General features: G+C 48.1%; 1 pseudogene; it reads right to left on the bottom strand.

Annotated features, from left to right (window-relative positions):
• The window catches only part of LOC127909072 (mucin-2-like), a 36,276-nt pseudogene that overhangs the window by 19,115 nt on the left and 2,161 nt on the right, over nucleotides 1-15,000 (bottom strand).

Here is a 15,000-nt window from a genome sequence, read left to right as displayed (position 1 = left end):
CACACTGCACATCACACACACACACACACACACACACACACACACACACACACACACACACACACACACACACACACACACACACACACACACACACACACACACACACACACACACACACACACACACACACACACACACACACACACTCCTTTGGGGATCCAGATATTCACGGAGGCTGCTGCTCTTCTATGCCTAAAGCCGTCTCATCCCTAACCTTAGAGGTGAGGTCTATGTGATCAACCAGATCAACCCCACTACGCCCCTCACACCACAGTGACATTTATCCAAAACCAGCCCACTCCTCAATCCCCCTGATCCTATATGGTACAAGAAGAAAGAGGACATAACGAAAAACTCACGTGACTTTAGTCTCAGAAATATTTTTTTTTTCACAATTGCTGGCAGAAGAAGAACACAATCATTGCTAATTAATTTCATCCTCATATAGCCCGTTGTCATTCATTATTCCCTTTGTTATATCCTACGACACAATCATGGCGTCAATATGAATGCTGTGTTGTACTCTCTGTAATGATATGGTAATGTTAACGTGTCATTCTCTTGACCTGTCAATCACATCTGAGACGGTGCTCATCTCAGCTCCAAGAAAGGGCTAAAGGAAACCGTACACTAAAGAGTAAAGAATAACCCCTCCCGTACCGTCTTATTGTCCCCAGCTCTACATGATACCTCTGAAACACTAGTTAGCTAGTTAGGTCGGGGTTGGTAGGGGTTGATGGTTGATGGCCTGTGCAGTCCAGAGCTGTGTGGGTATTTTCTACTGTAATTACTGTGCATGACAACTACAGCAGGCAGTATCATTTCCTCTCCGCTTTACGGCAGGCTCCCATCCACCGGGGCAGCATATGTTCAGGGAAGACTCAGCAAAAACACAGACCCGTTCGTTGTTCTCCGTTTGTGTTTGTGAGGTCAAATATAATGAAGACAGCATCTGTTCGTATTTAATGTGAGAAATTCTCCCTCTCTGTGTGTGTGTGTGTGTGTGTGTGTGTGTGTGTGTGTGTGTGTGTGTGTGTGTGTGTGTGTGTGTGTGTGTGTGTGTGTGTGTGTGTGTGTGTGTGTGTGTGTGTGTGTGTGTGTGTGTGTGTGTGTGTGTGTGTGTGTGTGTGTGTGCATGCGTGTGTGTGCGTGTGTGTGCGTGTGTAAATGTGTGTGTGCGTAAGAGAGAGACCCATAGAGAAAGAATAAGACAATTCTTGAGTGTACAAAACATGCTCTTTCCATCACATATACTGACCAGGTGAATCCAGGTGAAAGCTCTGTTCCCTTATTGATGCCAATCAGTGTAGATGAGGCAGATTTAAGAAGGATTTTTAAGCCTTGAGACAATTGAGACATGGATTGTGTACTGTATGTGTGCCATTCAGAGGGTGAATGGGCAAGACAAAATATTGAAGTGCCTTTGGGGTAGGGTAGTAGGTGCCAGGGGCACTGGGTATGTGTCAAGAACTGCAACGCTACTTGAGTTTTTCACGCTCAACAGTTTCCTGTGTGCATAAAGAATGGTCCATCACCCAAAGGACATCCAATCAACTTGACACAACTGTGAGAAGCATTGGAGTCAACATGGGCCAGCATCTCTGTGGAACGCTTTCAACACCTTGTAGAGTCCATGGTCCGACAAATTGAGTCTGTTCTGAGGGCAAAAGTGCGTGAAACTCAATATTAAGACGGTCTTTTGTACACTCAGTGTATGTATTTGCAAATGGAGGAATAGGAGGGTTACAATAGGCCTGTGTGCGTGTGTGTGTGTGTGTGTGTGTGTGTGTGTGTGTGTGTGTGTGTGTGTGTGTGTGTGTCTGTCTCCGTGTGTGTGTGTGTGTGTGTGTGTGTGTGTGCGTGCGTGTGTGCGTGTGTGCGCGCGTGTGCGTGTGTGCGTGTGTGCGCGTGTGCGCGTGTGCATGTGTGCGTGTGTGCGTGTGTGCGCGTGTGCGCGTGTGTGAATACAACCCTTGTGATTATGTGTTTATAAGACCATTGTAGGAACTTCAAAAGGATTCCTGATTCCACTGAGTTGTTGAATTACCACGAGACAGAGAGTGATCCTTCTAGAGATGACCATAAATCTTCCAGCAGAGACGGAGAGAGACAGAGCGAGACAGACAGCTCCACGCCCTCCAAAGCCCTCTGCTCCACTCCCTTGGACCTCCCAGAGACTCTACTCCCCATGGAGGAGGCCCTCAGGTCAGCCCCAACCGCAGCCACCTGAGCCAGGCACCTGAGCCAGGAGACAGCCTCTAGCAGTGCCTCCAGGTGAGTAGGTGTGGAGTGATGAGTGGCCTCATTAATCAACAGTGTACAGTTAGGCCAGTAGGCCTCAAACACCGACCAGGGGCTCACCCACTAGGCCAGGCCACAAGCCAGAGCCCTCTTCTGGGCCTGAGGGCTGGCGTGAAGACCCGTTCCTTTGGATCACCACAGGAATGCTCTGACACACTGAGGTTAAGGCCGTCTCTGTTGTTTGTTTGTGTGTCTGTTTTTCACTCACCACTAAGGAGTTGCCGTCTGGCTGTCTTGATCATACAGAGAGTTAGATACCATATAGTAAATGTAGTATATTGTTAGTTTCCCTTCTGGAAATTCATTTTAACCCTCCTATTCCTCCATTTGTTCTGGGGTGAAACTATCAGATAGATAGATAGATAGATAGATAGATAGATAGATAGATAGATAGATAGATAGATAGATAGATAGATAGATAGATAGATAGATAGATAGATAGATAGACAGACAGACAGACAGACAGACAGACAGACAGACAGACAGACAGACAGACAGACAGACAGACAGACAGACAGACAGACAGACAGACAGACAGACAGACAGACAGACAGACAGATAGATAGATAGATAGATAGATAGATAGATAGATAGATAGATAGATAGATAGATAATTTGAAAAGAAGACTTTATACTTGGATGAAAGTGTTTTCCTTTCAGTCCTCACATTATTAAGAGAGGGCAGGTTATTATTATTATCCCTATTGCTCAGTGTATCACCGTGCCAACACTGTGCCCCGCCCACCTCATTATAGACCATGCATATTCTCCCAGGAGTATATCTCTTCTCCTTCTCTTCTCCTTCTCCACAGGTACAACTCTCTGGGGTCCCTCGCTTTTCATTTTCCACTCCTCTCCTCTGCCAACTCTCGCTCTATCTCCCCTCCTTTCATGTAGTTCCCACTACCTTCCCCTTACATCTCCCTCCCTCCCTCCCTCCCTCCCTCCCTCCCTCCCTCCCTCCCTCCCTCCCTCCCTCCCTCCCTCCCTCCCTCCCTCCCCCTCCCTCCCTCCCTCCCTCCCTCCCTCCCTCCCTCCTTCTGTCCCATTTTACTTCACTTCACTTTGGTGATGCACTCCCTCCCTTTACCTCCCCCCTCCCTCCACCTCCCTCCCTTTACATCACTCCCTACCTTTACCTCCCTTTACCTCCCTCAATCCTTCTTTACTCTCACCTTCCATCTGCCTTTTTTATTTTGAAGACACAGCCCACAACAAATATTCAATAGTAATGAGATGTTATCGAGATATTAATGAGATGTTAATGGTATGTTAATGATCTGTTAATGAGATGCCTTTTGAATTTTTGGGCTCCTTTTAGATCTCTCTCACTTCGTTAATGATAAGCTGTGTGTGTGTGTGTGTGTGTGTGTGTGTGTGTGTGTGTGTGTGTGTGTGTGTGTGTGTGTGTGTGTGTGTGTGTGTGTGTGTGTGTGTGTGTGTGTGTGTGTGTGTGTGTGTGTGTGTGTGTGTGTGTGTGTGTGTGTGTGTGTGTGTGTGTGTGTGTGTGTGTGTGTGTGTGTGTGTGTGTGTGTGTGTGTGTGTGTCATGGTGACGGTCTTTTCCTGTCCCCAGTAATGTCCCTTCACTGAGCTGGGGCAGAGATGGGGTTGGGGAACGGGGTAGTAGTGGATGGGGTAGTAGAGGACGGGGTAGTAGTGGATGGGGTAGTAGAGGACGGGGTAGTAGAGGACGGGGTAGTAGTGGATGGGGTAGTAGAGGACGGGGTAGTAGTGGACGGGGTAGTAGAGGACGGGGTAGTAGAGGACGGGGTAGTAGTGGACGTGGTAGTAGATGACGGGGTAGTAGAGGACGGGGTAGTAGTGGACGGGGTAGTAGTGGACGGGGTAGTAGGGGACGGGGTAGTAGTGGACGGGGTAGTAGAGGATGGGGTAGTAGAGGACGAGGTAGTAGAGGACAGGGTAGTAGAGGACGGGGTAGTAGTGGACGGGGTAGTAGTGGACGGGGTAGTATTGGACGGGGGTAGTAGTGGACGGGGTAGTAGTGGACGGGGGTAGTAGTGGGCGGGGTAGTAGAGGACGAGGTAGTAGAGGACGGGGTAGTAGAGGACGGGGTAGTAGTGGACAGGGTAGTAGTGGACGGGGTAGTAGAGGACAGGGTAGTAGTGGACGGGGTAGTAGAGGAAAGGGGTAGTAGTGGACGGGGTAGTAGAGGAAAGGGGTAGTAGAGGACGGGGTAGTAGAGGACGGGGTAGTAGAGGACGGGGTAGTAGGGGACGGGGTAGTAGTGGCACGGGGTAGTAGAGGGACGGGGTAGTAGAGGAAAGGGGTAGTAGAGGACGGGGTAGTAGAGGAAAGGGGTAGTAGAGGAAGGGGTAGTAGGAGACGGGGTAGTAGAGGACGGGGTAGTAGAGGACGGGGTAGTAGTGGACGGGGTAGTAGAGGAAAGGGGTAGTAGAGGACGGGGTAGTAGAGGAAAGAGGTAGTAGTGGACGGGGTAGTAGAGGAAAGGGGTAGTAGAGGACGGGGTAGTAGAGGAAAGAGGTAGTAGTGGACGGGGTAGTAGTGGAAAGGGGTAGTAGAGGAAAGGGGTAGTAGAGGACGGGGTAGTAGAGGAAAGGGGTAGTAGAGGACGGGGTAGTAGTGGAAAGGGGTAGTAGTGGACGGGGTAGTAGGGGAAAGGGGTAGTAGTGGAAAGGGGTAGTAGAGGACGGGGTAGTAGAGGACGGGGTAGTAGTGGATGGGGTACTAGAGGAAAGGGGTAGTAGAGGACGGGGTAGTAGAGGAAAGGGGTAGTAGAGGACGGGGTAGTAGAGGACGGGGTAGTAGTGGATGGGGTAGTAGAGGAAAGGGGTAGTAGAGGACGGGGTAGTAGAGGAAAGGGGTAGTAGTGGACGGGGTAGTAGAGGACGGGGTAGTAGTGGACGGGGTAGTAGTGGAAAGGGGTAGTAGAGGACGGGGTAGTAGAGGAAAGGGGTAGTAGAGGACGGGGTAGTAGAGGAAAGGGGTAGTAGAGAACGGGGTAGTAGAGGACGGGGTAGTAGGGGACGGGGTAGTAGTGGACGGGGTAGTAGAGGAAAGGGGTAGTAGTGGACGGGGTAGTAGAGGAAAGGGGTAGTAGAGGACGGGGTAGTAGAGGAAAGGGGTAGTAGAGGAAGGGGTAGTAGGAGACGGGGTAGTAGAGGACGGGGTAGTAGAGGACGGGGTAGTAGTGGACGGGGTAGTAGAGGAAAGGGGTAGTAGAGGACGGGGTAGTAGAGGAAAGAGGTAGTAGTGGACGGGGTAGTAGAGGAAAGGGGTAGTAGAGGACGGGGTAGTAGAGGAAAGGGGTAGTAGTGGAAAGGGGTAGTAGAGGAAAGGGGTAGTAGAGGACGGGGTAGTAGAGGAAAGGGGTAGTAGAGGACGGGGTAGTAGTGGAAAGGGGTAGTAGTGGACGGGGTAGTAGGGGAAAGGGGTAGTAGTGGAAAGGGGTAGTAGAGGACGGGGTAGTAGAGGACGGGGTAGTAGTGGATGGGGTAGTAGAGGAAAGGGGTAGTAGAGGACGGGGTAGTAGAGGAAAGGGGTAGTAGAGGACGGGGTAGTAGAGGACGGGGTAGTAGAGGACGGGGTAGTAGAGGAAGGGGTAGTAGAGGACGGGGTAGTAGAGGATGGGGTAGTAGAGGACGGGGTAGTAGAGGACGGGGTAGTAGAGGACGGGGTAGTAGAGGAAGGGGTAGTAGAGGACGGGGTAGTAGTGGACGGGGTAGTAGAGGAAGGGGTAGTAGAGGACGGGGTACTGGAGGAAGGGGTAGTAGTGGACGTGGTAATAGAGGACGCGGTAGTAGAGGAAAGGGGTAGTAGAGGATGGGGTAGTAGTGGACGGGGTAGTAGAGGACGGGGTAGTAGTGGAAAGGGGTAGTTGAGGACAGGGTAGTAGAGGAAGGGGTAGTAGAGGACGGGGTAGTAGAGGAATGGGTAGTAGAGGACGGGTACTGGAGGAAGGGGTAGTAGTGGACGTGGTAATAGAGGACGCGGTAGTGGGGGATGGGGTAGTTGCCTAATCAGAGGCCTCATTCTCTGGGTCTCATTACACGACAGACAGCTGGCTGGTAGACTGCTGTAGACTGGTCCTCTCCTCCTCAGACTGCCTCTATCCTCTGTCTACTCCCTGCTGGGGCTTCATTTAACTATTCTATTTAATCGTCCCTTCAAATGATGTTGCATCGAGGGATTAAGGTTTCATGTGAGGAGAACAGGCCCACTGCAGGTGACACATCCACCTCCTCTATCTCTCTCTCTCTCTCTCTCCATATTTTCCAGATTTGAATTGATTCCCCCCCCTCCTGAAGAAGTTCCTGATCAAAACAAGACCCTATCTCCTCTCTTACCTGCTTGGGGGTCTCCAGGGTCGCTGCTGTCACCAGCCCTGTGTCAGAGAGACATGAGCATAGCTCTATCTCTCCATTTCTCCTTCTTTCTTTTACCCCACATCCTCTCAGATCACTCTGGGTATTCATTCCTTGGAGGAATACTCTCTGCTCTTCTCTATCCTTTGGTTTACAGATTCTCAAAGGTGTGTCAGCCTCCTTTATTCCAGCCCCCGCCTCATCCTCCTACTCATCCCAGCACCCTGCTCATCCTCCTACTCATCCCAGCACCCTGCTTATCGCAGCTCCCTCCTCAACCCAGCCCCCTCCTCCTCCCAGCCCCATCCTCATCCAATCCACCTCCTCATCCTCCTCATCCCAGCCCCTCTTCATCGTCCTCATCCAACCCCCTCCTCATCCTCCTGATCCCAGCCCCCTCCTCATCCTCCTCATCCCAGCCCCTTCTCATCCATCTCATCCCAGCCCCTTCCTCATTACAGCCCCCTCCTCATCCTCCTCATCCCAACCCCCTCCTCATCCTCCTCCTCATCACAGCCCTTCCTCATCCTCCTCATTCCAGCCCCGTCCTCATCCAATCCCCCTCCTCATCCTCATCCCAGGCCCTTCTCATCCTCCTCATCCCAGCTCCTCCTCATCCTCCTACTCATCCCAGCCCCCTCCTTTTCCCAGCCCCTCCTCATCCCAGCCCCCTCCTCATCCCCATCCCAGCACCTTCTCATCCTCCTCAGCCCCCTCCTCATCCTCCTCCTCATCCCTGCCCCCTCCTCATCCTCCTGCTCATCCCAGCCCCTCCTCATCCTCCTCATCACAGCCCCCCCTCATCCCAGCCCCCTCTTCACCCAGCCACCTCCTCATTCCAGCCCCCTCCTCATTCCAGCCCCTCCTCCTCCCAGCCCCTCCTCATCCCTCTACTCATCCCAGAACCCTACTCTTCCAGCACTGTCCTCATCCAAGCCCCCTCCTCATTCTCCTCATCCCAGCCCCCTCCTCATACTCCTCATCCCAGCCTCCACCTCCTCCTCCTCATCCCAGCCCCCTCCTCATCCTCCTCAACCCAGCCTCCACCTCATCCAAGCCACCTCCTCACCCTCCTCAGCCCCTTCCTCATCCTCATCCCAGCCCCTCCTCATCCTCCTCAAACAAACCCCTCCTCATCCTCCTCATCCTCTTCATCTGCTTTCCTTCCTTCCCCCCTGCCTGCTTGTTCATATGCAGAGGAGGGGAACGCTGCAGCGGCAGTAGCATCCGCAACATCCTTAGCAGCAAGGCACACTACAAAAGAGCCGATCTCTGACAGTAAGCATCAAGAGGGCGTTGACAGAATAAGGGCGTCGGTGAGATTATGATCTGAGATGAGAGAGAGATGCTCGACTCTTTTTCTTTTACCTCCAAGGATAAATCAAGCGAGTCGTTTGACACATGTCGACTGATGGCGTCTTCTGACTGGGGTGGCACACATATGCATAGACCCCCCCCCACTCACACACACACACAGACACACACACTTCTGCCTTCTAATCGCTAATCCTCCTGAGAGCTAGGGCTCCTTTCCTCTCCGTCTTTCCTTTCTTCCTTGACAATGCCTCAACAACACCTCGCCACCCTCCCTAGCGATTTACATTTCAAAACATCTGACGGTCCCATAAAAAAAAACGGTCAATAAACGAGGCCCCTCTTTCATCAGCCAACCTCACACCGTGCCGACACACTGGTTACGTTCCCTAGGTGGTGCACTACTGTTGACCAGGGCCCATAGCTACTGATATAGAGACGCAGGCAATACAGCACGGTGTCAATGATTAAAGGGGTGTGTGGTAGTGAATTTAGAGAGGCCATTGAATCGTTAGTTGGTTTGCATGTTATGTTCCCCAGATCCTGCTGTCCTTGCTCTTATCGTATGTTAATTATCTGGAGGGGGGCACCAACACTTTGCACTGCCTAGCACTGACACACTGGACACCCACGTAGCCCAGGGGGGGGCACCAGTTCCGGGGCTCCATGCATCTGTCATCGATGTCTATTTCAAAATAAATAAATATATATATATATATATATATACAGTACCAGTCAAAAGTTTGGACACACCTACTCATTCAAGGGTTTTCTTTATTTTTGCTGTTTTCTACATTGAAAAATTGTAGTGAAGACATCAACACAATGAAATAGTTGGAATCACATAGTAACCAAAAAGTGTTACACAAATCAAAATAGATTTTAAATTTTAGATTCTTCAGAGTAACCACACTTTGACTTGATGACAGCTTTGCACACTCTTGGCATTCTCTCAACCAGCTTCATCTGGAATGCTTTTCCAACAGCCTTGAAAGACTTCTCACATATGTTGAGCACTTGTTTTCTGCTTTTCCTTCACTCTGTGGTCCAACTCATCCCAAACCATCTCAATTGGGTTTAGGTTGGGTGATTGTGGAGGCCAGGTCATCTGATGCAGCACTCCATTACTCTCCTTCTTGGTCAAATAGTTCTTACACAGCCTGGAGTTGTGTTGGGTCATTGTCCTGTTGAAAAACAAATAACAGTCCCACTGAGCGCAAACATGATGGGATGGACTATCACTGCAGAATGCTGTGGTAGCCATGCTGGTTAAGCGTGCCTTGAATTCTATATAAATCACTGACAGTGTCACCTGCAAAGCACCCCCACACCATCACACCTCATCCTCCATGCTTCACGGTGGGAACCACACATGCAGAGAACATCTATTCACCTACTCTGCATCTCACAAAGACACAGCGGTTGGAACCAAAAATCTCAGATTTGGACTCATCAGACCAAAGGACCGATTTCTACCAGTCTAGTCTCCATTGCTCATGTTTCTTGGCCCAAGCAAGTCTCTTCTTATTATTGGTGTCCTATAGTACTGGTTTCTTTGCAGCAATTCAACCATGAAGGCCTGATTCACACAGTCTCCTCTGAACAGTTGATGTTGAGATGTATCTGTTACTTCATCTATTTGGGCTGCAATCTGAGACTGGTAACTCAAATGAACTTCTCCTCTGCATGAGGTATTTCTGGGTCTTCCTGTCCTGTGGCAGTCCTCATGAGGGCCAGTTTCATCATATCACTCGATGTTTTTTGAGACTGCACTTGAAGAAACGTTCAAAGTTCTTGAAATGTTCTGTGTTGACTGACCTTCATGTCTTCTTAAAGTAATGATAGACTGTCATTTGTCTTTGCTTATTTGAGCTGTTCTTGCCATAATACGGACTTGGTCTTTTACCAAATAGGGCTCTCTTATGTATACCACCCCTAGCTTGGCACAACACAACTGACTGTCTCAAATGCATTAAAAAGGAAATAAATTCCACAAATTAACTTTTAACAAGGCACACCTGTTAATTGAAATGCTTTCCCGGTGACCACCTCATTAAGCTGGCTGAGAGAATGCCAAGAGTGTGCAAAGCTGTCTTCAAGGCAGAGGGTGACCACCTCCTGAAGCTGGCTGAGAGAATGCCAAGAGTGTGCAAAGCTGTCTTCAAGGCAGAGGGTGGCCACCTCATGAAGCTGGCTGAGAGAATGCCAAGAGTGTGCAAAGCTGTCTTCAAGGCAGAGGGTGGCCACCTCATGAAGCTGGCTGAGAGAATGCCAAGAGTGTGCAAAGCTGTCTTCAAGGCAGAGGGTGACCACCTCCTGAAGCTGGCTGAGAGAATGCCAAGAGTGTGCAAAGCTGTCTTCAAGGCAGAGGGTGACCACCTCCTGAAGCTGGCTGAGAGAATGCCAAGAGTGTGCAAAGCTGTCTTCATGGCAGAGGGTGACCGCCTCCTGAAGCTGGCTGAGAGAATGCCAAGAGTGTGCAAAGCTGTCTTCAAGGCAGAGGGTGGCTACTTGCAAAAAATCTCAATTGTAAAAATATATTTTGATATGTTTAGCACTTTTTTGGTTAAAGAAAAACCCTGGAATGAGTTTGGACTGGTAATGTGTATTTTGACAGTAACCCTCCAAAAAGTCGTTCATAAGACGTTTTAATGTCCATCGGTACTAGGAAGTGTTTGTTTCTTGGACTTTAGGAATGTGACTGAAAAGGTGCAAATGAAAAATAACAAATGTAAGTGATTGAAGGAATAAGGGGAAAAGCAATGAACAAATTCCATGGTCAACGCTACAACGGCGCCAATGATTGGAGCTTCCTCAGGTGTTCTGAAGAGCATGTCAAACCGAGAGCCTAATGTTTCTCAGGTAGTTCTTTGTAGAGTTTTGAGACTTTAGGCCTTTACTTAGAAAAAAAACAACATTTACACACAAAAAAAGGAGACCAGGGGAGTCTCTAAAGTTGGATTGAATTTTATTTCATTTAATTGACCTTGAATGTTGCAGCCCATTTGTGTAAGCTATTAGCCAGACAAAACACGCTGAGTTCAACAGTAAATAGTGGCTGAATTTATCCTCAAACCGACTACTTTTTTCACGTGTAATTTTTATTTAAAAGTTTATAAATAGCAGCTAAATACTTTATATATCTGCAGATAGTAGGCTACACTACAGAATTAAACATCCATAGTATGTTCATGTTTTCAGGGTGGACTGACTGTGTTATTTGGCATTAATAGACTGGTTTTACACACAACAACTTTCTATCCAAGCTGGGAGAGAGTCATGCAGGTTCAGGTAGGCTATACAGGACAGTTACAACTCAGACCTTGTGGGGAGGTCCAGAGAAACTACTAGGACCAAGATCATCAAGCTCTTATCAGACCGTCCCAACAGAATTAGGATTAGATTATCAAACCGTTCACCTTCTACTAATCTACATTTCAGATTTCCCCTATTCCCAATTCCATCCATAGACCTAGTGCCGGGATTTCAAACTCAATAAGTCCTTGTTCCCTCCATAGAACTCAAATTAACATGATGACGTAGGTCGACTGCCTTGGTCTACCCAAAACCATAATTTTACTCTAAATTAACCAGCTCTTGAGGGAGAGAATCATTTAACATTTGACCAACGAACCCTCACCCCCATAATCATATCAAAGATATCAACTCAAGGTGTAAAATAGCTTGATCATTCAAATTACTATTTAATTATACAGTACATTGACATATAATTGTATTATACACGATAGGAAGGAGAAGCATGCTGCAATTACATAGGAAGGAGAAGTATGCTGCAATTACATAGGAAGGGGAAGCATGATGTAATTACATAGGAAGGAGAAGCATGCTGCAATTACATAGGAAGGAGAAGTATGCTGCAATTACATAGGAAGGGGAAGCATGCTGTAATTACATAGGAAGGAGAAGCATGATGTAATTACATAGGAAGTAGAAGCATGCTGTAATTACATAGGAAGGAGAAGCATGCTGTAATTACATAAGAAGGAGAAGCATGCTGTAATTACATAGGAAGGAGAAGTATGCTGTAATTACATAGGAAGGAGAAGCATGCTGTAATTACATAGGAAGGAGAAGCATGCTGTAATTACATAGGAAGGAGAAGTATGCTGTAATTACATAGGAAGGAGAAGCATGCTGTAATTACATAGGAAGGAGAAGCATGCTGTAATTACATAGGAAGGAGAAGCATGCTGTAATTACGTAGGAAGGAGAAGCATGCTGTAATTACATAGGAAGGAGAAGTATGCTGTAATTACATATGTTAAGGAGAAGCATGCTGTAATTACATAGGAAGGAGAAGCATGATGTAATTACATAGGAAGGAGAAGTATGCTGTAATTACATAGGAAGGAGAAGCATGCTGTAATTACATAGGAAGGAGAAGTATGCTGCAATTACATAGGAAGGAGAAGCATGCTGTAATTACATAGGAAGGAGAAGCATGCTGTAATTACATAGGAAGGAGAAGCATGATGTAATTACATAGGAAGGAGAAGCATGCTGTAATTACATAGGAAGGAGAAGCATGCTGTAATTAAATAGGAAGGAGAAGTATGCTGTAATTACATAGGAAGGAGAAGCATGATGTAATTACATAGGAAGGAGAAGCATGATGTAATTACATAGGAAGGAGAAGTATGCTGTAATTACATAGGAAGGAGAAGTATGCTGTAAATACATAGGAAGGAGAAGTATGCTGTAATTACATAGGAAGGAGAAGCATGCTGTAATTACATAGGAAGGAGAAGCATGCTGTAATTACATAGGAAGGAGAAGCATGCTGTAATTACATAGGAAGGAGAAGTATGCTGTAATTACATAGGAAGGAGAAGCATGCTGTAATTACATAGGAAGGAGAAGCATGCTGTAATTGTTTTACGTGAGATTTGAGGAATGGCAAATGAGTGGAAAAGATAGATTTCAGATGGCTGTATACTGAATGCTTTATCTACGCAGGAATTTCTTCCTGCAATTTTTCCAGAATAGAATGAGCAGAGCCTGTCTTTATTCAGAGAGACAGACGCGACTCCTCTGCACCTCTACTCCTGGGGAACATGCTTTTTTATTATCTCTCCAATTAGAGTCAATTGACCTGACAGAATGGTGGGGCAATTAGTGCTCTGTGTGTGTGTGTGTGTGTGTGTGTGTGTGTGTGTGTGTGTGTGTGTGTGTGTGTGTGTGTGTGTGTGTGTGTGTGTGTGTGTGTGTGTGTGTGTGTGTGTGTGTGTGTGTGTGTGTGTGTGTGTGTGTGTGTGTGTGTGTGTGTGTGTGTGTGTGTGTGTGTGTGTGTGTGTGTGTGTGTGTGTACTCGGGCCTGGAGGGTAATTTGCAGTATGGTTCTCAGCAGTTCTTTATGTAGATACGCCCCGCCCAGATAACAGCTTTCTCTCTCCCTCAGGACCATAATAGCTTATGATTTTTTAGAATACATATCATCTCCTCCTCTCTCTTTCTCCTTCTCTCTTCCTCTCTCTCGCTCAATAAAGTGCAATTATGAAATGATATGGGGGGTGTCATCTTTGCTCTCTCTCTCTCTCTCTCTCTCTCTCTCGCTCTCTCAATCTCAAGCTGTCTCAAGCTCTGTCTCTGTCTCGATCTCCCTCTCTGTTACTCTCTCTCTCTCTCTCTCTCTCTCTCTCTCTCGCTGTGTCTCTCTGTTTCTCTCTCTGTCTCTGTTTCTCTCTCTCTATCTCTCTGTCTGTTTCTCTCTCTCTTTATCACTCTCTCTCTCGCTGTCTCTCTCTCCCGCTCTTTTTCTGTCTCTCTCTCTGTCTCTCTCTCTCGCTCTCTTTCTGTTTCTCTCTCTGTCTCTCTCTCTCTGGCTCTCTCTTTCGCTCTCTTTCTGTCAATTCAATTCAATTCAATTCCAGGGCTTTATTGGCATGGAAAACATGTGTTAACATTGCCAAAGCAAGTGAGGTAGACAACATAAAAAGTGAATATATAAAGTGAAAAACAACAAAAATTAACAGTAAACATTACACATACAGAAGTTTCAAAACAGTAAAGACATTACAAATGTCATATATATATATATATATATACAATGTACAAATAGTTAAAGGACAGAAGATAAAATAAATAAGCATAAATATGGGTTGTATTTACAATGGTGTTTGTTCTTCACTGGTTGCCCTTTTCTCGTGGCAACAGGTCACAAATCTTGCTGCTGTGATGGCACACTGTGGAATTTCACCCAGTAGATATGGGAGTTTTTCAAAATCAGAGAGGTCTTTGAAACCTTGAATAAGGGTTTCAAATTTGGGGAAATGACACTCTATAATTGTTTTATATTTTTTACATTTAGTCAGGAAATGCAGCTCTGTCTCAGGTTCTGCTGTTGTGCAGTGGTTGCACAGCCACTCGTGGTGGTGGTGGTGATGGTGGTGATGGTGGTGGTGGTGGTGGTGGTGATGGTGGTGGGGATGGTGGTGGTGGTGGTGGTGGTGGTGGTGGTGGTGGTGGGGATGGTGGTGGTGGGGATGGTGGTGGTGGTGGTGGTGGTGGTGGTGGTGGTGGTGGTGGTGGTGGTGGTGGTGGGGATGGTGGTGGTGGGGATGGTGGTGGTGGTGGTGGTGGTGGTGGTGGTGGTGGTGGTGGTGGGGATGGTGGTGGTGGTGGTGGTGGTGGTGGGGATGGTGGTGGTGGGGATGGTGGTGGTGGTGGGGATGGTGGTGGTGGGGATGGTGGTGGTGGTGGTGGTGGGGATGGTGGTGGTGGGGATGGTGGTGGTGGTGGTGGTGGTGGTGGTGGTGGTGGTGGTGGTGGTGGGGATGGTGGTGGTGGTGGTGGTGGGGATGGTGGTGGTGGGGATGGTGGTGGTGGTGGTGGTGGTGGTGGTGGTGGGGGTGGTGGTGGTGGGGATGGTGGGGATGGTGGTGGTGGGGATGGTGGTGGTGGTGGTGGTGGTGGTGGTGGGGGTGGTGGTGGTGGTGGTGGTGGTGGGGATGGTGGTGGTGGTGATGGTGGTGGTGGTGGGGATGGTGGTGGTGGTGGTGGTGGTGATGGTGGTGGTG

This window comes from Oncorhynchus keta, chromosome 19 (genome assembly GCF_023373465.1).
Source record: "Oncorhynchus keta strain PuntledgeMale-10-30-2019 chromosome 19, Oket_V2, whole genome shotgun sequence".
In the NCBI taxonomy this organism is placed as follows: domain Eukaryota; kingdom Metazoa; phylum Chordata; class Actinopteri; order Salmoniformes; family Salmonidae; genus Oncorhynchus; species Oncorhynchus keta.
Note: the sequence above shows the minus strand (reverse complement) of the source record. Positions and strands in the feature narration are given on the sequence as shown.